The sequence below is a fragment of the Cavia porcellus genome, unplaced genomic scaffold (assembly GCF_034190915.1).
Source record: "Cavia porcellus strain 051 isolate PalLab524CR breed Dunkin Hartley unplaced genomic scaffold, mCavPor4.1 scaffold_13, whole genome shotgun sequence".
Classification (NCBI taxonomy): Eukaryota; Metazoa; Chordata; class Mammalia; order Rodentia; family Caviidae; genus Cavia; species Cavia porcellus.
The window spans coordinates 61,740,142-61,765,296 of NW_026947496.1; the positions used below are offsets into that span (position 1 = coordinate 61,740,142).

At 38.3% G+C, this 25,155-nt stretch overlaps 1 protein-coding gene across 1 annotated transcript in view; it reads left to right on the top strand.

The window, feature by feature from the left end:
• The first annotated feature begins 10,122 nt into the window (after window positions 1-10,122).
• Window positions 10,123-25,155, top strand: part of Lrrn1 (leucine rich repeat neuronal 1) — a 42,507-nt gene continuing 27,474 nt past the window's right edge. The window contains exon 1 of the mRNA XM_003473450.5: window positions 10,123-10,289. The gene's annotated coding sequence lies outside the window, so the exon portion shown is untranslated. The remainder of the gene's footprint in view (window positions 10,290-25,155) is intronic.

The following is a 25,155-nucleotide window of genomic DNA, read 5'->3' on the forward strand; positions in this document are numbered from 1 at the left end:
GGAAATAAACAGGTTTTGTGGTTTTCTATCTTCGGTCTGCTCAGTTTTAGGGACCTGTTCAATGAATGACCAGCTAGTCAAGAATCATCATCACCAAGAAGCAGTGATAAGGAAAAACAATGTAAGGGCTTCAGTTCTGGCCATTTTCAATTAGCACAGATGGCAGGTACTGCAAGATGGCCCACCCAACTACTTTATAGTTGGCTTCCTCTTTTGCATAGGGACTAGTTCTGATCTAGCAACCCAGAAGTACCACAGATATAAATGGAAAGGCATACATTCTGTGTAACATTACAATTCAAATTATAGCAGTGTTATGGTTCAGAGGTAGATGTCCATCCAGAGCCTTGTGCACTCATAGGTGGAGCTTTTGCAAGGTGACTGGATCACAAAAGTATGATACTCATCAATTTCTAGCTAAGTATGATTCTGGGAGGTAAAACCTGGTCTGAGGAGATGGGTCATTGATGGCGTGGCCTGGAAGGAGTTATTTATCTCCTTTCTTTCTTTTATCTCTTTGTGTTTCTTGATTATCATGCCATGATTTTTCTCCTCTGTCATCCCCCTCAGTGACTGCATCCTGCTTTGGAACCAGCAGACTTGGACTGAAATATCTACAAACAGTGAAGCAAAATAAGTCTTTTCTTCTTTAATTTTCAAGTGTCAGGTATTGTGTCTCAGCAACAAGACAAGTAACTAAAACAAACAGTGACTAAAATATCTTAATCATGTCTGAACTACATATAAATCAGAGATCATACACTCAACACCAAATAAGTGGGTAATACAGCTATGTGAATTAAGTCTGCTATAGGTAATTAAAAGTCATTCAGATGTTCTACTTTTACATGACATTCACCTCAAGAATTTTTTGTTTAAGACTAAAATGATACAGGAAAGAAAAACAGAAAAGTAAGTAAACAAACAAGAAACTAAATACAATAGCAGTATAGGTTTACAAAACAAGCTGATAGGAATTTGACAATGGTTGTAATATTGTATATTGTTACCTTCAAGAAGGCTGCTTAGATTAACAGATATAGATCTAATCATATGAGTATTAGCTATTCTTTTCCAATAACTACTCAATAATTTTTGATGTGCAAAACCAGTAATATCTCACACTGATGGTAGGAATAAAAAATGGCACTTATGAATGTGGGGAGCTTTATAGAAAGTATAACATATGCCTACTATACAATCCAGTCATTTTATATTTGATTATTTATCTAAGAGACATGAAATCATAAACACCAAGACTTGAACACAAATATTCAACAAAGAATTGCATGTAAAGGGCAAAAATGATGTCCATCAACAAGTGAATATATAATCATGCTGTGGTGTATCCATATAATGGTATTTAACTCATCAGCAAAAATAAACTGCTAATACACTCAACAGCAGGAGTGAATTTCAAAATAAATTTTATGAATAAAACGTAGAATAAAACGCAGTCTAAGAAATACAAATTATAGCAACAAATCTATAATGAATTTACTGTCTAGGAATAAACAGAAAGTGGGAAGACTGAAAATTAGGAAAACAAATTTAAAAAGACATAAACATTTGAAGTTATTATATGTTTATTATGCTTTGATGATGGCTACATGGGTGTATAAATGGGCTAAAATTATACACTTTATATAGATTTGATTGTATGACAATTGTATCAGATGCCCAGGGATGCCATAGCAGAGTATCACAAACTAAATAACCTAAAGAACAGAAACTCATTTCCACTCTGTTATGGAGACAAGAAGTTCTAGATGAAGAATTTGGCTTCTTCTGCAGCTATCAGAAAGATCTGTTACATGCCTTCCTCCTCGCTTCTGGTATTCACTGTTAATCTTTGCTGTTCCTTGACTTGTAGAAGCATCAACTTCATCTGTGTCTTTATCTCTATATGACTTTATTTCTCTCTGTGTGTGCGTGCGTGTGTGTGTGCGTGCCTACCTGACTGCCTGACTGTGTCTGATTTCCCCTTCTTTATAATTACCTGCATATTGGATTAGGGGCCCACCCTACTCCAGTGTTCTCCTGATTCGTTGTATCTGAAAGGATCCTGTGTAAAAATGAGTCACATTCTGAAGTCTTGAGGTTAAGACTTCAATACATGGATCGGCGGAGTACATGATTTAACTCAAAACAGCAATATACCTAAATAGGATAGTTTGAGACCAAAACCTATAAAACTACCAAATTAGCTAAATTCAAATTCAATAATCAGTTTTATGTAATGAATGACAAACCTTTCCTGTTATTTCACCTCTTGAAGGGTGAAGATAGTACCAATAGCCACAATTAAATAACTCAGGAGCACTCTCACCTCTTTTTCTGTCATTTTTAACTTACGAATTTTCTGTGGAATTTTCTTTCTTAGAATATATTAAGACATCATGTGACTTTTACCTGATGAGAAGGCATCATCTACACATTGAAGTAACACCTTTTTTTCTCTCAGAAACTTATTTAGTACTGTGTGGCTCTGACACCATTCCAAACACTAACACAGACACTGGCAGTAGATGTCATTTATGTGTATTTAATGACAAGGACACCTAGATGATTCAAAATATGCTCATATTAATTTTTAAAATTATTTTAATAAGAATAAAAATCATCTATCTACTAGTAAGACTGATGATCAGAAAAATTCAACTTTTAATTTAATTTTTTTTTTTTTTTTTTTTTTTTTGAGGAGGGTCTCACTGTGTAGTTCAGGCTGCCCCTGAACTTACTATGTAGTTCAGGCTGGCCTCACACTTTTCAAAATCCTCCTTCCTCTGCCCTTGGAGTGCTGGGATGATAGGCATGCACCACCATGCTCAGCATCAACTATTGATTTTTTGAAGGATCTCCACACTATTCTCCATACTAATTCATATTCCCTTTGGGTTTGGTGCTACATGCCTGTCTGTAGTTCCTGCACTCAGGAGGGCTGAGGCAGGAGGATCGCTGTGAATTCTAGGCCAGCCTGGACTACATAGTGAACTCTGTATCAATAACATGCATTCCCACCAATAGTGTTCAAGGGTTCCCTTACCTCTACGTCCTCACCAAAATTTGTTATCATTTATCTTTTCTGTACAGCACTGGGGTAATCTCAGATGTGCTCTAATGCTGACCAATATCCCCAGTGCATTTTACTTTCATTTTGAGACAGTAGCTTGCTAAATTGTCCACACTGGCCTCAAATTTGTGATCCCCTGCCTCAGCCTCACAAGTAGCTGGTATTTACAGGCATCTGTCACCATATTTAGTATCTTTTTGCCTTTTGATAATAGCCATTCTAACAGGTGTGCAGTCTATTTTATTTTGGATTTAACTTGCATTTTCCTGATAATTAGTGTCTATGATCATTTTCTCTATACTTGTTGACCATTTGTATATCTTCTTTTGAATAATATCTCTTCATATCCATTCATCTCCTCACTACTTAGTTGTCCTAGCTTCTTATATATTTTCGGTATTAGCTCTTATCAGATGTAGAGTATCTGTCAGGTATCTATTTTCTCCTGTGATTTTTCTCTAGCCTGTTGATTATTTCCTTGGGTATGCAGAAGCTTTTAAGTCTGATTCAGTCCTATTTGCCTATTTTTGCCTTTGTTGCTTGATTTTGAGTGTATATACAGCAACCTCACAGATTCTTAAGAATACATGCACAAATTTCTGGAAGTTTGAGAATTCTAGTTAAAGTTACACTGATATACAAGAAATAGCTGTGCTCTGAAAATCAAGAGAACTCAATTTTAGGTTGAGGTCTGCTCTTAACTAGCAGTGAGACCTTGAATAAGGATTAAATCCAGCAAAGTTTCTCAAATCCTCTGAAGTTCATGGAAGTGTTAACCTTCTTGACACTTCACTTTGTTCATCTATAAAGTGAAAAAGTTGAGGCAGATTATATCAAAAGTCCCGTCAGCTCTTAAATCCTCTGATGCTTGCTGAATTGAATTGCAATGACCTTGCTTCTAGAAACCAAGTAAATCACCATTTATATATCACATATCTATCTGTAGCTTTCTCCACACTCCCAAAGCTCAAAAACTAAGTCTATTTTCAAAACATAACACATATGTAATGGCAACATTTAGGCAAGGATACAGACTAAAAGGTAAAATGTGAATTGAATTCAAGAAAACAGGACTTTCAACAGATGATTAGTCTGGTAAGTGAGCTCTTAGTTACCCATGAAAATGGAATATGGGCAATGTCTGACTCAGAAGATGATGTTCACACACTCAGATAAAAAGTACCAGGCTCTCTGGTTATAAAAATAAAACGAAGCATAAGCAAACTGTCAACAAACCTCATAGACAAAAGTACTAGATGAAGTCCAGAGGAAATTCTACTCATTTAGTGCTTCTGTAAAATGCATGTAAACCACTTTGTCTATTCTCTCTGCCAATCTTTCCTTTACAGCCTCACAGTCCCCTAAGACTAAAAATGTAGATATTACATTTATGATACTAGGGGCACTGAAATCCAAGAGTCTCTTAGCATTTTCTTATGAGGAACAACTCTGAACTTCCTTAAATTTTCACTGCCCCTGAAGGAAAAAGAGTATAACTTGGTGACAGAGCAGCTGAGAGTCCTCTTCTTTCTGCTTGAAGTATTTGGGAACTTCCAGAAGGCAATGTGTTATGGTAATCAGGTTATCAATCAACTATGAAGCTTGATGAGAAACAGAGAATTGGAAAGCTCTGCTCTAGAGATTGTTCCATATACATTTTGTTTGCTATAATAATGCTCTTTTACTTCCTGTATGATTCTGAGCTAGTCATATCTGTCTCCCACCTTACAAATTCGTGATGGAGACTAAGTAACATAATAGCAGATGGTAGAGAAATGGTTGGATTTCTACTATATTTTAAATGTAGACTATTATGTTTTGAAAATCTCTATCTATATCATCTAGGTATCTACCTAATGAGCATTCCCTGGCATCCTTTGATATTAGTTGTAGCTATGTAACCAAGTTCTTACCTGTGGGATTTAGTAGGAGATGACATAAGTCATTCTGTGCCCATAGCGTCTTTCTATGTGATCTTCTTTTCACTCTTTCCTTTTCCTCTATGGAGGGAAAGGAGTCCTTTGACTTAGAAAAGCAAGAAATAAAAGACTAAAGTCACTCATGCCAGGAATGAGTAAATGCAGGCACCAGGCCAGGAACTCATTGTTACACAAGTGTGAAATAAACTTGCATTATTTAAGCCACTAAGATTCTTTTATTGTTCCAGCAGTTAGCATTATATTAACAAATATATTTCTATTTAGTGAATGCTTGTTCTATGCTACTCACATATGCACCTCTTTAAACTTCATATGACACATGATATTTCTGTGAAATGAAATTAGACACAGAGAGTTTAAATAGCTTGCTCTATTCACAAAGCTATCTTGAGCTGTAGTACGAACCTACCTGGCTCATAACTATTAAATGATACTGCCTCTCTCAATACAGGAAACATTCCTCAGTGTAATATGTGCCATGGAGTTAGTTCTTAATTTACATTTGCTATTATTATGAGACAATAGAGCAATCAAGTGGGAAGCACACAGGAAAACAAAGAAAACTGATTCTAAAATTATCCTCTCAAATCTTTATAATATAAATAAAAGAAAACAAATAGCCTTTTATTTTTTTCAGTAAGGTCAGCAAGTAAAGGAAAAATAATGAAAACATAAAAAGTTGTATATGTTATTTTGATAATTGAAACTATAGTTTATATATTTATAGTTCAATAATCAAAATGGCATTTCCCATCAATATGTTCTTATGATACATGTTATAGACAAGAATTTTAAAAGCTCTTATTTCTCTCCAAAATAAGATGGGTGGAATTACACAATCATTTAGCATTATAGTACGGAGGATTTTCAAGTGATATGAAGAAAATGCTCATGATGCAATCCAATTCAATTACATAATTGATTCCATACATTCATTAAAAATTTTTGTCTGAGTGCCAATTACATGCTGAGTGCTAAGCTAGGAGATGGCCGTGCGGTCTCTGCCTCTGAAGAGTATAGGTCAATGGTACTTATGGCAAACATTTTGTTTGTTTGTTTTTTTAAAACAAAAGATGTTAATTTATGAGTGGTTTTTTTCTATACTGAAACCTCAGCATTCAGGTTTAACTGTAATGTTGACACTTGATAAATAACTGGGTTTTGGGTTGCAGTTTGGGCATTTGTCTCTAAAACATTTGCCATCACTGACACATGTCTAGTTTTTCAGTGCAGGCATTCTCAACAGGCCAGGAGAGCTCCTCTTCTAGAGCTTAGTTTCCTGTGCATAGAGTAAGGAGGTTGTATTGGATCACTGTAAGGTCTCTAAGGCAATTAAGTTCTATAAATGGAAATAGGATCTCCTATTCAGTCAGGTAAATTATTAGTTGTATGCAAAGTTGTAATTCAACTAAAATTATAAAAGTATCATAAACCTGTTAATGTTAGTTTCATTTATCCAAGACTAAAGGTTTTCCTGACATGTGAGAGTCTTAGGACTAAAATTTAGTAAGTCTCAGGTAAACTGAGATGGTGGGTCACCTTTGGTCCATATCAAGTCATTAGACTTAAATGCTAAAACTAATTTCAATTAGTTTTAGTTTTTTGTGATGGAATAATTTCATATGCCATACAAAACTACAGGAATATAGACTAGTTTAGGTAGCAAACCCACACAACTGTTGAAATTTTTAATGAAACAACATATTTTTCATGATCAAAAGAGCCAAATCATTATAAATTACATAATCATTAGCCTCTAAGAGCTTGATGGCAATCATTTAAAAAGTAGAAGTATTAGTTTAGAGATTGTAAGGAATGTTGACTGCCAATGCTGTATTAATATTTCAGTGAGAGGGAGACATATTTTCAGCTTTTAAAAATTGTGTTTTTAAATGGCAAATTATAATTTTATTCTCAAAAATTTTGTTCTTTTAAATATTATTGAAATACGATCATTCTTTAAAGTTTCATCTTTCATTTTTCCTCCCATTTGCTACATAAATCAGTACAATTAAGTTAACATCAATTATAATGTTCCTTCAAACCAAAGCTAAAGAACCTAATGGGTATTGTTGGGGAATCCAGAGAGATTTGTAGATCTCAGTGAATTCTAGGGGCAAGAACTCTCTTTACTTTAACAGTAAGACCTGGATCTTCTGCAAACCTTCTTCTCTAAACCCCATTCTTCTTCAAAGTCTGTAAAATGCAATACCCTCAAGAAATAAATCTTAAGATAAATCCCCCCACTTTTTTTACTGGTTTTTAATTCAGAATTTCAGGACTGGGTGGGTTCATTAGCAATAATTCTGATAAATTTGAGGACTTCAACCAAGAAACAAGTGAATCTGGCCTTGCTACGCTGGCTCATTGTATACTTCTTCTTCATTCACCCCAAGAACAAAGGACTTTTAAGTAAAAATTCATCCAATATTTCTGAAACCCCTTTGAAAAGTTGAAAATGACACTTTTTGAAATTTGGGCCAATTGATCATTTAGGCAATTTATCATAGCTCCAGTAACTAGATACATTTCAGACTCTTAGCCTTGTTATGCCTCATTTGTCCTCTCCTTCCCCACAGCAATCTTTTCCAACACCGAGCAATAACCATCCTCTTGTCTGAACCACTTTACCCATCTCTGACACAACCATAAATGTAGTGATCAAGTAGAAACAGGGAGAGCTTTCATTTTTGTTCTTGCTGTGGGGAAGAAGAAAAGTAGTTTAAATAAATGATATGCTGATTTAAAGGGAAATGAACAGCAGGGAGACAAAGTCCTTTCCTTCATGCACCTGTTAGTGCCTTTAAGGTATTCTATCACATGAGTCAGTTATAGAGTAATCATCATACCCACCTGACCTGATATCTTGTGTTGGTCTTCGAAGCCTGGCTAAAGACATCTAGTGCTTATACTTGACAAATTCTTACTATATAACAACCAGTGCTCTAATGATCTTACTCTCATTTAACCAGCATAATCCTTTGGGATAGGTACTGTTATTAATGCCACTTTAAAATCAAGGAAACTAAGGTTTAAAGAGGTAAAGTGACTTTCCCACAGAGACACAACTCATAAATTGTAGTATTGAGGTTTAAGCAGTGTTGGCCTGGTGTCAAAGCTCGTACTTTGGTGCCTGATTCATACCATTCCCATGGAACCTCCTTCAAAACCTGGGGGCTGCTAGATTCTGTCTCCTAGTAACTTCTTGGCATTATTCATTGCTTCAACTGCTTCCTAACCCAAGACCTAACTCCATAAAACTCCACCACACAGGATTAAATATCATGTCTCTTCCATGCCCAGGAAGGTAAGCTGTAGAACAGAGAAGACACCCTAATTCCTTGAGCGCTAAGACTCAGGTTCTGTATTTCCACCACTGGCCCACCCTCTTTCACAAATTATATGCTACATGCATTCTGAACGAAAAAGCAAGAAAAGACAAAAGGATATGTTGAAACTGGGGTAAGATTCTAGATTCAAATTGCTTTGAAAGTTCTTAGATCTTATTTACATAAGGGCAGCATGGCCCTTTCTGTCTAGCTGTCCCTCAACTCTTCACCTGCCTTTTAAACTGAATCTTAAAAGTGCCACGAGCCTTCTAAGCTACACTCAGTGACCCATTGGTATTTAGCAGACAATTTCAGGATGACATGAAACAGAAAGACACCAAAAGACATCAAATGTATCAAATATACATGCAAGCATCAAAATATGCTATAGGAATTAAGAATATAAGATTATTGCCATTTCTTCCCGTTTCAAAGCATTCAGAAGTTGATACTGTAATAATGTATTCTTCAAATTGACATAAAAGTCCTAAAAGGTCTGATACTGAAAGGAAATGCAACTACATTCTCTAGCCCGAAGTCACTCAGTGCTGACAGACTAACACTCTTAAAGCTACTTCCTCTACTAGTATGGAGGGGTTTTTTTGAGCACTTCTCTGAGCTGCCACTTTGAAGTTAAGACCGAAGTTTATCTCATAAAGTTCATCTCAGTTTCCAAAGGCTTATTTCCAGCCCTTCTTCTGCCCTTGCTCTCAGAAAATCTCCACAGCAAACACTTGCATTCTCGATTACCCCCCATATTTGAGCACAACTTTCAGGGTTACAGATTGGAAAGCTCTAATGCTGAAGTTTCAAGAACGTTTTCTGACAGCTTCCTTAAGAGGAAGCAGCGTTGCCATTCTATGAAGTGTCCCAGTATTGCTTCCTGCGGCAAGGGCGCCTTTCCACCTCCGCCAGGGCTTGCCCACCTGGGATTACACACCCAGCCCAACGATGATTCCTCACATATATTAACGCCAAGAATCAGTCAGATCTCATACTGAAATCTGGCTGGCTCGCGTTGCATTTAGTCTGCTTCTCAACCCCGAAACTGAGTTGTGCATTGCACAGAATTTATGTAGCCCGCTCTGTGCTGCGCTGGCCTTCATGTACAGTATTATTTATTTACTGATACTGTGTTTGGTCTTTTTGCTAAGAAACAGCAGAACGTCGTGCCTCTTTATTAACCTTGCCTTTCTAACCTTGTCCCCTAGACAACAATCGGTGGCCAGTTGCTCCCCGCAGCGGCGGCACCACGCAGCCAGGCCACCCGGGCCCGCCGCGCTGCGGCTTTGTTGGGTGGGCTACAGATGGTGCCCCAGCACGCGGCTGAGCTGAGGGCGGGTCGGGAGGCGGGAGGCGGGGAGACAGAAGCCTGGAGGGGGTCGGCCCGGAGGGAGGACTCGGCCGAGCGACCAATCGGCGCGCGGCCCATCAGCTGACCACTTTTGCTTACACCAGGTGCACGCCGGCTGCGGGGAGCACAAAGCGGGGCGCACAGAGGGCGCGGGCAGCGAGCCTGGGAACGAGGGGGGCCCGTGCGCCCGCGCTGCAGCCTGCCGGGTGGGGACAGCGCGGCCGTGTCAGCCCTGCCCTGGCGGCGGCAGCCCCGGCGCCCGAGTGCCTTCCCGGGGACCCGACCTCCCGCTGCCCCGCCCTCGGCACCTCTGTTCTCTTGCCCTCTTTTCCGATTTGCCTGCCTTCCCCGGCCCACAAAAGCGGATTTAGCCCAGTACCGCCCGGCAGCTGCCTCGCCTCGGATCTTGGTGCTCTGCCGCGGGTCCCCCAGGAGCCAGCGCTGGCTGCGGGCTGAGAGGGAGGCGCCGCTCGGCTTGTCCTCCTCCTGCTCCTCCTCCTCCTGCTCTTTTCCACCTCCTCCTGCTCCTCCTGCTGTGGCCGCGGGTGCCCGGTCCGCATGCACCCCAACACCCCCAGCAGCCGGGCCTCGGGGTAAGTGCGCGGGCAGCCCACCGCGGGGGGAGCCCCGGGTGGCGGGAGGGGAAGCAAGAGCAAACTTGCGGGGTGGTGAACCCCAGAGGGTTTGGGGACCACGAGATAAGATCGCGGGCCTCGGGAGGACCAGGGGGTGCGGCTCTGCGAGCCCAGGAAAACGACCAAGTCGGCAAGCGAGAATCCAGTTACTCCTCCAACAGAGCAGCAGGGCGGGGAGAAGGACAGCGGGGGGAAGCCAGACAGACGCCCAAAGCAGGACGAGAAGGCTAAACCGCGGGGTTCGGGGACGGAACCGGGGACGGGAAGGAGGGAGATGCCATGAGCAGTGTGGGCTCAGGAAGATAACTGGGGCCGAAGAAGAGCGTGGGAAAGAGCCCGGGGAGTTGGAAAGGGAGCAAGACTCGGGAAGGAGGGGGCAGCTTCGGAGGGGAGAGACGAGGTCTTGGCCGTGGCCTGGTTGGTGAAAGAAAAGGGCACGAGGCGTGATTTACCCAGCATTCGGGTGTTGAGTGACAGAATTAGGAAGAACTACGGAATTCTCTCGTGGTGGTGTGGGGCGCGGGAGTCAGCCTGTCCTTGTTGAGTCCAGAAGGGGCAGCAGCCTCCCGAGGCTGGCCGGGATGCTGAAGTGTCAGGGAACCCTAGTGTCCCCCAGCAGCACAGCCCGAGTGCGGGTCCTCGCCCAGAGGAGGTCAGGGCCAGGGAAAGTTTGCAGCCAGCGTCCTTTGTGCTGCGTGACATGGAGACGGCTGTGAGTGCGCCGCCTCGGTCCGCGCTCCTTGGTTCGCAGGGCAACCGCCTACTGCAGAAGGAGTCCTGGGCTGGCTGGCTGGCTGGGGCCGGAGCACCGAGGACTGACCGGGAAGTCCGTCCCGGGACTGCCCAGGGGGAGCAGGCGGGAGAGCACCGGGGACACGCCGACTGGAAAGTCAGGCGGTGACACCTGCTCCAGGGAGAGGGGTCCTTGGTACCATATTCACCGTTATGGCCCCGGTGCCAAAGACAGAGCCACAGTGAATGAATGAATGAATGAATGACCCTCTAAACAGTGTTAAGTTGCTTGGACCCACAAGCAAAGGTCAAAAATCCAGAATATGGACTCTTAAATCCCATCTCTCCGCTAGTATTTTCATTCCCAGACTCAGATAATAAAGGGAGTAATTGGAAGTCGGTGAGGAAACAAGTGCTACTGACTTGGGCTTTTGCTTGTAGGATTTTCTGCTTTTTTTTTTTTTTTTTTTTCAAATTGTTTTGTCACAACAATCTAGACAATTAATATTATCCAAATATGATCATTACTTCATTTTTAAAAGCTAGGACTCAAAGAATAAAAGTTCAGGAAGATTTATACTTCTATCAGCATAAATCTAAAAAGTGGTGTTATTGGCTCCAGGGCCATTTGTGTCCCCAAGTGTCTGATTTGCATGCAAATGTGAGCGGATCCTGGCAGATGTCTGGCCTCATCCATTCACATGAAGGAATTTGAAAAGACAAGGAGTCTTCAGTTAACAATAGACCTTAAGAAAATGGAATAAAGGCACAAGTGTGAGTTTTTCTGTTCTAGAATTCCATGGCTTGCTGACACCTATATCCAGGAGCCAAATTCTTTGAGTGTGTTTTATTGAAAGCTCAAAGTCCACTTGCTCTTTCCCTGACTGCATGTATTGGTGAAACATTTAAGCTGGGTATTCTGAGCTAGATAGGAAAGTATTTGATGAAGGAGACAGTAACTTTAGCCCACTTCTGGTGGCCTGAAGTGATTTTGAATGGAGTCCTCAACTTTTGAAGTTTCTTTTTCTCTGAACAATTCTACCTCTTGTTCATATGTGTCCTCTAACTTAGAGATAAGTAGTAAAGAAGAGAGCTCCTGGTGACCAACATGAAGATCTCAAGAGAACATTCTCTGTTCAGTGAAAATCGTTTGAGTTCAGGGCATCAAACTTGGTAGAACTGCTATCAATGAAATCATCCCACTCCTAGTAACGGACTCAGATGGAGGTTGGGCCATAGAAGAGAACAATGAACAGGGAAGCACTCACCGGTGGATCCCCAGAGCAAGGACCGCCCTGCCTTGTGTAAGGTTAGCTGATCGGCCACACTGCCCTGTTCACCTCCTGGCAATGTGAGTCACTAAACAAAGGGTGGGCAGTGTGGGCCACACGTGAGGCTGGCGATTATACCTCCTGCCAAACCAGCACCAGTGGCCTCTTCTTTTGTCAGTGTCAAACACTGTTGAAAAGAAAGAAAGAAAAAAAACCTATTCATTGAACAGCATTTGCCCCCATTTATATATTCACTCTAAGAGCATTAAAATACAACCCCTCCCCAAAGAAGATAACATGGTTTGGGGGGAAGGTCCACAGCAGATGTTAGTTTACTATTTTACATGTTTCCTGAAGTTCATTTTCCTGGCTCAGTGCCTTTTCCATGTAAGGCAGTATTTTGCAGAAGGGAAAAATAAAATGAATTAAGTCCAGTTTCAGTAAGAAAATGTTACAGCCAAATGTGCATTTTGTCTTACAGTTATATAGAAGTCCGAAAGTAACAAAATAACAAACTCTTATATGTCTGTTAAACCTAGTATTCTGGCTTCCTGATGGAGTAGAAGTATAACTATAAAATAAAAATAGCATTTTAAAAGTAAAATTACACTCATTTTGTTTAAAAATTAACTAAGTACTATATTTTAGAAACAAACCTAAAGTACCAAGGCCTCACTTTGAAATTTTGTCTTTGGACATTATCCTGCCTGTGTGAGATCTTTATTCTGCAACTCCAATGAAAGACTAGCAAGGTCATTCTTTGGTAAATAAAAGCAGTAAGTAGCTTATTATTATAAAGGATCACTTGCTAAAAAAAAAAAAGAAAAAGGTGTCAGACTAGATCTAACTGCATGCTGTGGTTCTGACAAATAATCATAAGTGATTTTGGTTAGTATCTGAAATTCTTTGGAAAACCAAACAAAAACGCAACCATTGATCTACCTCCTGTACACCTTGTACAAGAATCTACAACCCTAGATTCTTGTCCTGGAACTCTTAGAGCCATTACCACATACACTGGAGCAGTGTCACTCAAGGGATATATCACATACTTTTTGAATCTGTCTATTCAAAGTTAGATTGTGACTGTGTAATCCAATTGACTGTAAATTATTTGTACATAATTATAAATAATCAGAACATTGGGCATTTTGTGCCACCTTAAATAAGCCATTAGCAAAATATGATAAATTATAAGATATAGATGCTATTTTTCACTAGACTTTCACAATGTTTTTTAAAATTTATATTTAAGCTGCAAAATAATAGTTCTCAGAATGATTCATTTGTATACTACTGTAAGGATGCTCAAATATTGTATTTAATTTTTTTAAATTATGCTGAACATCTATTTTTGGGTAAGACAATCTGGAGAAAAAGCAAATTCCATTTTGGAACCATTTTCACTTCTGGGAACAACAGAAGTATCTTTAACTCATGAATACAGCTTTGATTAATATTTTATTAAGCATAAAATTATAATTATATAGATGAAGTCAGAAAAAACATACTCTCTTATTTTGGCTCAAAGCACAGAAGAGAGAGAAAAGATACATACTATTAAACTCAGTATTTTTAGTGACCAAGGACACCATTTGTTCTAAGGCTATTCTAAGTAAAGTTTTCAAAAGTTTCTAGTTTAAGCACATTGACATTCATCTTATTAATGGACATATTCTAGAGTACAGCCTCCAAATCTCAAAAGAGATAAATGCATAATAAATTAATGTTGCATTATTACCCATAAAATGATATATATTTCCAGACTTCGTGCCACATTGTAGAACTCGTAAACATATTACTTAATAATTTTATATATGTATTTTTTTATTGGTACAGGTGATCGAACTCACGACCATGTGCTTGCAAAGCAGGCACTTATGCCACTGAGCTAAATCCCCAGCCCCAACCATTTTATATTTTTAAAAGACAATATAAACAATTTCATGTTTTTAACTTTTTGAATGTTTTTAAAAGTTGTAACAAAGTTAGGATATTATTAGCAATTTTACCAGTTATTTGGTTGAACAAGCTATCACCCAGTCATAGGTATGTATGTTGGATCATTTCCTTAATCTGCTAAGATTCACATTCCTCAACTGTAACATGGCAGAGTTGGGATAGTGGGTTTGAAAGAACTGTCACAGTCAGATTGCTAAAAGGTTTATAAAAGCTATACCTCCAATACACAACATAAACATTAAACTTGGATGGAACCATTATACCTAATGCACTGTAAATCCCCCCTGAAATGCAGTAATCTAGGCTTAAGTATGCATTGATACACATCGAAGGTCCTGTCCACCATGACTTCAGAGTACCTTCTAATGGCACCAGTATATTAGCTTGAGATACCTCATTTTGAAATCTGTGGGGTGAAAACGGCTTTTATGGTGCCTTATTGCCTTCATTTACACTCTTTATAGCTCGGGAGTTGGAACGTTACTTGAAAGCTCTGATTAATATAAATGATTGTAATTTTCTGACCCAGGCTGTCCTGACTCACATCTATTATACCACTGGCAGACATGTGGACTCCACAGCTGTCCCCTCATTTGTGTATGAAATAGACACACTGGTAGCATTTTTGGTTACCATAGTTACATTGACAATATACATGTGACATGATATCTTAATGAAAGATTTTTTGTGGCAGATATATTGTAGATCTGGGGTGAATCGTATTATTTAAAGTTTGGGAACACATAATTGAGGCTGCTATTGTTCTGTGGAGCCATTTTTTAAATCACAGGAATGTCTAGCAAAGGGCAACCATGAGCATTTAACTGACAAAGATTTCCAAAGAAAGGATTTGCAATACTTGTTTTGCAAATATTTTGAAATTTTAATTTCAAAGTGTTTGCTCTTCTTATTTATGACTGCCCTTTGTGGGATAATGTATTAGTGTAGTCATTTTTTTAATTCCTACAAGAAACCTGGACATCCCCAATATTTACGTCTATCTCAGGAATACCTAAGAGACAACAAAAACTAAGTTTGTAGTATCAAGCAGCATGTATAATGAGAGAATATTTGTTAAGGAAAAGTATAAAAGCTTCACAAAGAAAGAAAGGTGACTTAGTTGGTTTCATGCCTATAATTATCCTGTCTTTAAAAAAATGTTAGCATGGCAATAAAGAATATCATTAACCTGCATTGTTATTTCACAATAGTAATAAGTCTTAATTTGCATCCATAATAGTCAGTGTAATCAAGTACTGTGCAGAGAGTGATATTCAACTTCAGTTCCCATCTATGCCATTAATGACTAAATATGTGACCTTCTAGATGTCCTATAATCCTCTTGATGCTTCCCATCACTGCCGGCATTGTGTTTTAAATGATCCAGGTGTGCAGGTAGGTGTTTCTGGTATTACCACTGCAAAGCCTGATTTCTGCCTCCGCCTATGATTATATAGGGACCTAAAAGTCTGTGAGTACAGCGGCTTATCTTCACTGGAAAGTGATTTTTAAAATTCTTAATCTTACAACTAAGAAACATTTCTGTTCTCTTAAAGATTCTTTTTTTCTCTAATATCAACAGTTCCCTACCTCCTTACCTGAGGCCTCTTTGGCCAAAGAATTTTTTTGGGGAGTACAGGAAGCTGTTTATTACAATGAGCTGTTTATGACCATTGAACATTTTTTTTTTTGCCCAATAAATACAAACTAAGCAACAGCTGAATTCCAGGAATTCCAGCAGGCACAAAACACCAAGAGAAGTTAGCTTGCTTTTTATTTCAGCAGCTTGTACATTATATCTATTGTGTTTTATTTCTGTCAATCCACGTATTCTTATAAAAATGTATTGAATGTCAACTATCAGCAAAGCACTCTGAACAAAGGTTTTTAACCAGGAGTGACTTTATATGCGCATCCACCCTTTCTCGGGGGTTATTTGGCAATATTTGGAGGCTCTTTTCATTAGTGGCTCTGGGTACTGAGCTCAGGGTCTTTTCACTCAGCTACATCTCCATCTGTTTTTTCATTTGTCAGTTAAAACAGTTGCGATCGGGGAGGGCACCATAGTCGTCTAGTGGATAAAAGCCAGGGGTGATGCTAAACATACTAAAATGTGTAAGACAGTCTCCCAAAAAATTATCTGGTCCACATGTCAATAATGCAAGAATGAAAAACCCTCTCCTTATAGGCAGTACCTTTGCCCTCAGTGAGCTCATATCTAGTGGAGGTTACAGAAAGGAGAGTGACAGGGGCAGTATGGTATCCTATTATGGGGAAAGTGAACTTATACAGTCACTGAAGAAAGAGTTAATTCAGATAGTCAACAAAGGTTTTAAGAAATGTCATGACTAACACACAGAACAGGCTACCACTGGGAGCACAAGTGTTCAGCAGGAGATAATTTTAGATTTAGTCTTACTGATCGTAAGTGCTTGAATGATTGCTCGAGAAGAGAGAGGTGCACTCCTTAAATTTGTCTAGAACTTAACACAAGGAAAGGAACTGTTCATCCCTTACACAACGCTATCAATATCAATGCATTTTGAGGACACAGGAAAAACTAGAGACAGAAAGCCAGTAGCAAGAAATGGAAGAGCACAAGCTTCCTAAAGGAAGGACATAGCAAACTTGATTAAGAACACTAACAATGTTTCATGTTTAAGAATTTTAAACTTTGCAGAATCCTTAAATATGTATCTCATTTTACTTGCAACATTAGTATTACAAAGACATCAAATATTACTATTCCCTTTTTCAGTGACTAAGGGACCAGAGTCATGGAGCAGTTCCTTATGACTCTGAACAAGTAACCTAATGTCTCAACTAAGACATTAATTAAAAGAAGAGGGGCTGCAAAATTCCTCTTCCTAGCACAAGTTGAATTTGTCTAACATTTAGCACCTATTGAAAGAGTGGAGCTTGAACTATGACTCTAGTCTTCCTAGTTCTCAGACCCACTGCCTGTTATATTCAGACATAGTTGCTTCCTGGGCTGTGGAGTTAGAGCAGGTTAACATGATAGTCACTGTCCTAGCTTTTGGGTTACCAAAGTCAGCAAGAACTTGGGATGCATCAGTGAAAGAAAAAGTTTCATGCAGAAGAAACTTAAGCTGGGTTTCCTAAGAACAAGTGAAGCCCTGTCTCTTATTCTTAATTTCACTTTGACAAGCTGAAAAGGTTCAAAGGATGGTGATGTTACGGCTAGCAATTAAGTTAACCTAGAGTGTTAGGAAAGAACAGAGGAGTTTCACCTTACAAAAGATGCTGTGGTGACATGTTTTAGCATTTTCCTCTAGGATGAATATTTTACTTTCCTGCCTGAGAATGATGACCAGTGAAAACATTCATGCACATGCATGCACACATGTGTACACACACACACGCACACACACAAAACGGGAGAGAAATTCTATACTGAGAAGTTTATGTTTCTTTAATAAGACATCAAAATGAATTTTGGAGAAAGCTTTATTTTCAAGGACTTGAAGCTATGTTAACTTCTCAGAGATGGTATCACAATTTCTTAGCAGTAAGACCGAGAAGCTGTACAACCCCTCTTTTTTCCTCATGTGTGATTTTCAGAATCATGAGAGAGATATGCAGAAGTTCAGCCATATCTTGAATTTCTAGGGCATGACTGGAATTCACATTAACTCATCAGACATGAGTTATGGAATCTACATAACTCACTAACTCACTGAATCATCACAGAACAACTAAAACAGTGGAGCAGTAATTACTGGATCTCTCTGACTTGTTATTCCACCTGACTATGTGTAAGACTTAACTCCCTGGAGAGAACAGTTAGTTGTGCTGTGTTCTGTGGGGACACAGTTGCCTCTTCACACACTCAGAAACTCATTGTTACCTAGAGACCAGGTGAAATGTTAAAGACATCTGAAGGAAAAACAGAAGTGAAAAATGCTAGCGTGATACTGTGAAGGCTAACACTATCAAAACAAAAATCTAACCAAGTAGTTTCCAAATAGCTTCACTACCAGAACTGAGCAATGCAGAGAGATGAGATGCTTTAGTAATTGGAAGGAAAATATTACATAGGGCTCCCAAAGTAGGCCCCATGGGCCCATTATTTTTCCTAATATAGCATAGTAGTAGCACTAGGAGAATGTAATGATCTCCAGCATTAGTTCTCAACCTTTCCAGGGTGCTGGGAACCATCAAAAACATGTTATATGCATTTAACCCATTTAGTCCTTGTAACATGTCGATTCCCATTTTACAGCTCGGGAAAGTAAGGCAGAAAGCAATTAAGTAACTTGCCCAAAGTCATTCCAGTAGTATGTACTACTAAACATTGTTAAATGGGCAAATTAACACATTTTTGTTTTCAAGGGCAAATTCTTAATTCTCGGTTTTAGTGGTTCTGCTTTCCAGGCAGGGCACTTAGAATTGCCTCTGTTACTTGTGAATGTAGGTGAAAAGTTGGTTAAGAGGCAAAGTAGAGATGTGAGTTGGGTCTATTTGATTTTAAACCTGCACATTTAAAGCTCTTAGCTTTGTTTCTTCCTCTTTAAATGCAGCTAAAAAACAAAAAGACCAGATTAGACACCATAGCCCATCTATATTTATAATTCTATTTTAAAGGAATATTTATGCAAAATAAATCATTTTTACTACTTTAAATTTTGAAATCTAATTTAGCATTTTTATTTAACTAATTATTGACTAATTATTGGAATTATTAATATAGCATAATTTTAAAAAATATTTAAGGCAAATAATTTTAAATTGAGTAAAATGCATTCTAAAATATTACATTCTGCTATTACACACTGAATATTATGTTATCAGTGTTTAAGTTTAGGTTTCTAAAAATTTAAAAGCATCTTTCTGTTAAAAAACAAGTAAAATGATTCATTTTTAAAATTAGTATTGTCTAGTATTTTCAGAGATAAGTAGATTGTTGAATCTTATGAAAAGCATTAAATGATTTTTACAAGAGCTTTAAGCCTCCAGCAGTGTTAAAGAAAAGTCTTGAAATTTGTTACTAAAGATTGTTTTGCTTTAAAGTATCCTTCTGACATGAAATTGATGTCATTAAAAAAAAAATGTTCCAGTCACTACAGTAGTGTTACAGGCTCTGCAGCTTAAAGCAGAGAAAATAGAGTGATAACAAGCTAGGTTTTAGAGTTGGGAAGGACTAGTTTTAACAGTGCATCTCAGCTTTGTGATCTGATATGCTTTCCCAGAACCTCTATTTCCTCATCTGCAAAATGGGGAGAGTAAGAGTGGGAACCTACTCTCTGGAATCACTGGAATTGTTCAATGTCAACACACATATACATCCTTTAGCACAGTCTGTGGACTAACCTAAGTACTCAGTACGAACTACTAATAAGTAGAAGTGGTATTTTGTTGACATCTAACATTTATTATGTGATTGTATCTTCATTTTGAAGCTTCTAATTTGAGACAAATGGAGAAATATTGAATGACAGAAATTCAGACTAAGTGTTTATGAAATCAATAATTCACATGGTTGCCACATTTTCTGGTATATGCCAAGTGAGCACTTATATTTGTCCAGACATGCAAGTGATCTGTGTCAGCTGATGTGTTTAAAGGTAGAAGATAGATGAATTTATTCGAGCCTATTTTGTTTCCAGATTTTCTACTGTATCTACACTCTCGCCCCAAAAATTGTTAAAATGCTTCTAAGTCTATTTTTGTTACCATAGTAAAATACCCGAAGGTCTGTACTTTATAAAGAAATGGCATTGTAGCTAGGTGTGGTGGTGCACTCATATAAACCCAGCACTCAAGAGGTTGAGGCAGGAGGATCTTTGCAAATTCAAGACCATCCTGGGCTATAAAGTGAACCCAAAACCAACATGAACTGCATAGGGAGATCCTATCTCAAGAAGACAAAAAGAAAAAAAAAAAAAAAAGGAAAAGAAAAGAAACAAAGAAATGGCATTTAGTTGGCCCATTATCACAGTAGCTAAAGTCTAGAGTAGGCCCAGTGTTTGAGAGGGTCTCCTGGCTGTGTTACAGTGTGATGGGAACGCAGACAGGGAACTGAAGACACAGCAAATAGTCATGAGGAAAAATAGTGAATGAGGAAAAACATTAGCTAAAACAATTTGTTAACAATCCATGAGCACAGGAAATACTGAGTTTCTTCTACAAATACATTAATCTTTTCAGTATCTAATCACCTTCCACCAGGCCCACCTCCCAAATGTCCCACCACCTTAAAGTTGCCAAAACTGGGGGCTAAGCTTCCAACATATGAACTTCTGGCAATGTCCAAACAGTAGCAATCCCTAAGTGGTAATTCCCAACCAGACAGAAAAAGTTAAATGTAGAGTTATCATTCCATGCAAAGGATCCAAATTCAAGGCATTACAACTCCCCAAAACTTCACTTCTCTATATCCATTGTGATAATAAAGTTGTTGGAGCATGTGAAACCCTTGTAACAATTCTGAGCATCTTATAAGTGTTCTGTAAATAATGCTGCTCCCGTTGCTATTGTTAATTCTTAGTATCATCACCTATACATACCATCATCTTCTCGAACAAAAGGTCAGAGCACTTCAGGAGCAGTTAATCACGAAGCAAGACAGTCATAAGGCAATCCAAATTAGATATTACCCCTTAGGCTAGAGACCCCTGGTGGACTGACTCAGGAGCTGACCTCTGCAGTCCATACCCTGTATCACCTAGATTTTCATTTGCAGATGACAGGGTGAGTGAAGAACATTTTTGTATTCTTTGTGAGGTAGAAATATTTATTTACACAGAGAACTTCATATTCTTTTTCTTGTTCAGCCTTAAATTCATTGCATTCCATTTGACAGGGGAATGCATTTATGGATAATTGGAGATATCCATTCTCTTAGCTCTTACCACCAAGCCAATCAGCTGGCTAATAACCTTGCAGGTTACTGGAATAAATATTGCAATGAATATTATTTTCTAAGTGCTGAGAGGAGCACATAGCAATCCTGAGGTTTAACTTATCTCAATTTTGAAGATATAAGAAAACCTGAGATAAGGAATTTACTCAATATTTTTCATGCAATAAATATGTTGAAATGGGTATGTACTCTTACACCCACTTTGTTTGATTTTCACCCATCTTCTTAACTTTGCTGCAAATGTAGAATATGCTATCTTAATTTAGGCTTTTTTATTTCCACAACTGTAATGCCATCACCACCAAACAGCTCCTTAAGAGAAAAACATTATGATTTACACTTAAGTCTCTAGCACCTGTAAAAGTAGTTGGTATGTGGAAAATTCACTTAACAAATATTCATTGGATGAAAGAGATTTCCATGTCATATGTCTTGTTGATTTTGCTAAGTTCAGATCTTTCAAACAATTTCTACATAGTTATTTCCTCTATAGTTCTGTAGAAATTGAGTGGTATACTTATGTATTATACTTAAATGTTAGTGTGTTGTTTTAGAAAGCTTATTATAGAAATAATTTGGTAATGTTTTTATGCTATTGCCAAGAAAGTTATTAATCCAAAAGCATTTATCATGTATAATGTAGACTATCAACTGCTCTTAGAAGAGGGATGTGGGAAGACAAAATGTACATGGCATTATTTCTGTCCCAAATGAGTTTCCAGATTCCTTACGGTGATTCAGTGAGTAGAGGCAATATAGAATAATGAAATGATCATCTGTTGAACTCCCCAGCAAAGCAGAAAAGTCAGCGACTCAGATCACAGATCTGCAGTCTTGATTAAAAGACTCAAATTTTTGACCCCTAACTCTCTTAATTTTAGATTGGAAGAATAATAGCTGCTTACAAGGCTGCTATGAGAATATACAGGAAAAGCACTTGGTAGAATATGACAGCCATTTAGTTCAGTCACTTGGCAGATATTTTTCTATGAGCTCAGGATACAATGCAGACCAAAACTGATTGATTTGGATTCCTTCCCACATGGAGCCTGCCATCTGATGAGAGATAAATGCTAAAATCCAATTATTACAGAAGTAAATATGAAGTTGTGGCTGTATTATGTGCAGTGAATGAGAAATACATTTGGCCAGAAGAATATAATATGGAGGTTTCTAAAATTCCCTCAAAAGGATATTTAAACCAAAATCTAAAGGACAAGTGAGAGCCAGGTAAAGGGCATGAAGAGAGGAGAGTTTTCCAAGCCAAAGCCCAAAAGTTTGGAAGGAGGTTGTGGCTTTCAGGGACAGCAGGAGACTACTGTGGCTTAGAATAGCTGGAAAGGGAAAGTTTCTTTTCCCTCTGCTTTCAAAATCACTTGGAGTAGCTATGAGAGAGCAGAATTTATATGAAGTTGAACTAAAAGAGAACTGGAGGTGTACAAAACAGAGGTGCTATGTGTGGTATTGGGAGAGGAAAGGCAACCAAAAATCTTGAATTCATGCAGATGGAATCACTTGAACAACTAAATTTAGTCTTAACTCACTGCGTGACATGCCAGCATCTTGACATGTTTGAACCGACCCCTAAGAACAAAAGGCACACCTTGGAGAAAGTCTTTCCTGTGTTTTGAATGTATTTTTCCACCAAAATTGTTATGCTAGAATCTAAACACCAAAGTAATGATTTTAAGAGGTAGGGTCTGTGAAGATGTGATTAAGTCATGGGGACTTTGTCTTCATATGTAGATTGGCATTCTTGTAGAAGAGGTTGGGAGGCATGCTTCAGTACCCCTTTGGCCCCTCTATTTCTTTTACCATGGAAGGATACAGCAAGAAGGCACCATCTTTGAAACAGTGTACAGTCCTCTCCCGAGCGCTGGAAACTTGTTGAATTTCCAGCATTTACTTTCTGCTCTTAATAAATTGCTATCTCATATGTTTTGGTAACTGCAAGACTAGAATAACTCACCTAGTAATTGTCCCTTTTTAAACCCTTTTCTTTTATTTGCTCCCTTTTGAATATGCTGTCTGCTTTCTTATAGCTCTCTGATAAAGATAAGAAATGAAAAACAAGTTGAACGAGCCATTAAGTGTCCTGTATATCTAGGCACTATGCTACACTTCTGTCTTGATTTCTGTTGCTGTCCTGGTATAACTTAAATTCCATTCCTACTTTATCCACCTTTTCTCTTGAAAAGCAGGTCTGCTGCGTGGTGCCTTTATAGTTTGCTATGCTGATAAACTGTTAACAGTTGGCCTTACAAAAAGAAAACCTGATAGGACCAATTGTAGGCTGGAACCATGTTGTTCTAGAAGTTGGATTTGGAAAGAAATGATTACAATGACCTCTAGATACAACTGCTTCACATGCACCCTACCCTCTACCAGGATTCCCTGCAGCTACAGTTGCTGAATAAACTTCATTTCCGTCACTCTCATGGACATTTGGAATGGAACAAAAGCCTAATCACTAGCCACATATTGATAGTAATATTTATAGCCCAGAAATATCACCCTAAGATGGCAATTAGATTTATGAGATACAGCAATGGCCGAGAAAGGGAGAGAGAAGTGTCTTCCATTTATTCAACATTGCATTTTAAAAATAAAGAACAATTTTAGTGTCTTGCTAAGAGATAACTTTAATTTTCTTCATTAAAAATGACTCCTAAATTTAAACTTCATAATATAGGTACAATTTCTATTAAGAAAGCGGAGTTAGGTAAGTAATAAAGACGATCTTTGTAATAGCATTGACTTATATCTTAAGGTTATGAATAACAATGTGGATAGTCAACTAAAATTATTATTTTTACTTTTAAAATCAAGTTGAAGAAAAATTGTAGAAGGTATTCTGATTTATAATGTTTGCTGGCATTTTAATGTCATTGCCTGTTCCCTTCTACCATTTGATTACCTAAGGCCTGAACTCTGTAATTAAGGACCAGCTCACTAATGTGCACTGCCGGATTTATGGTGTCTCGGTCATTGGTGCTCTGTGTACTTTTGAGTACTGGACCATTAGTTTCAAATGCATACTAACACAGGGAAACACATTGGCATCAAGGAGACACTAAAATAAGAAACTATTTCAAGTTCAGAGAGGTAGTTTTCACCTGATTGGAATTTACTAAACCAATTTAAAACCCTGATTAACAGAAATCCTAATTAACTAGATTTTCACCCCTGGAGTCCATTTTCAAGAGAAAAGGGAAAATTGGAAGAAAATCAGGGCTTTAGATTGAGACAAAGAGATTTCCAATATGAGCTCATTATCAGGGCCTTGAAAAAGTCTTTTTAAAAAATCCTTATTAAAGGCAAGAAAATTTAAAGTTTGAAAGTCTGAAACTAAAGCTTTCTGGGAAACCTTCAGCTAACCAGGAAATTAAGCCTACAAATTTCCTGAGCCAATTCTTCAGATCAACCAAAAAGAAAACAAGTTAATTTTCTTCTCTGTATCTAAGAGAATGAGTCAGTGAGTTCCTAATACTTGTCTAATTGTCCAATTAGATAGTTGAGCCAACTGATACCACAGAAATCCTTAACTTCAGGATGTGTCAAACTTTGCTTTAATCTCAGCTCTTTTTCCTATTAGCCATAGGAATTATAACAAGTCAGTTACTAGTCACGGTTCTCCAAAGAATGAGAACCAAAAGGTTGGATGGATGGATGGATGGATGGATGGATGGATGAACAAACATGATAAAATAGAGATTATTGCGGGGGGTACCTCCTGTGACTATGGGAACAAATCTTTACATCTGCCTTGCATGCTATAAAACCTGGAATGCTAATGTTCAGTCCCAGTGTTGCATAGTAAAGCACCTATTATAGTTTTTGGTTTATATCCAGCTCACCATCCCAGTCTTTGCCTATTGTGACATTCTTTTCTTTGGATCTATAGAGGCCCCTATATTGGGAAGGTTTGAATAGGCAGATACACATTTACTTAAATGATTAAGAAAACCAAGTTATT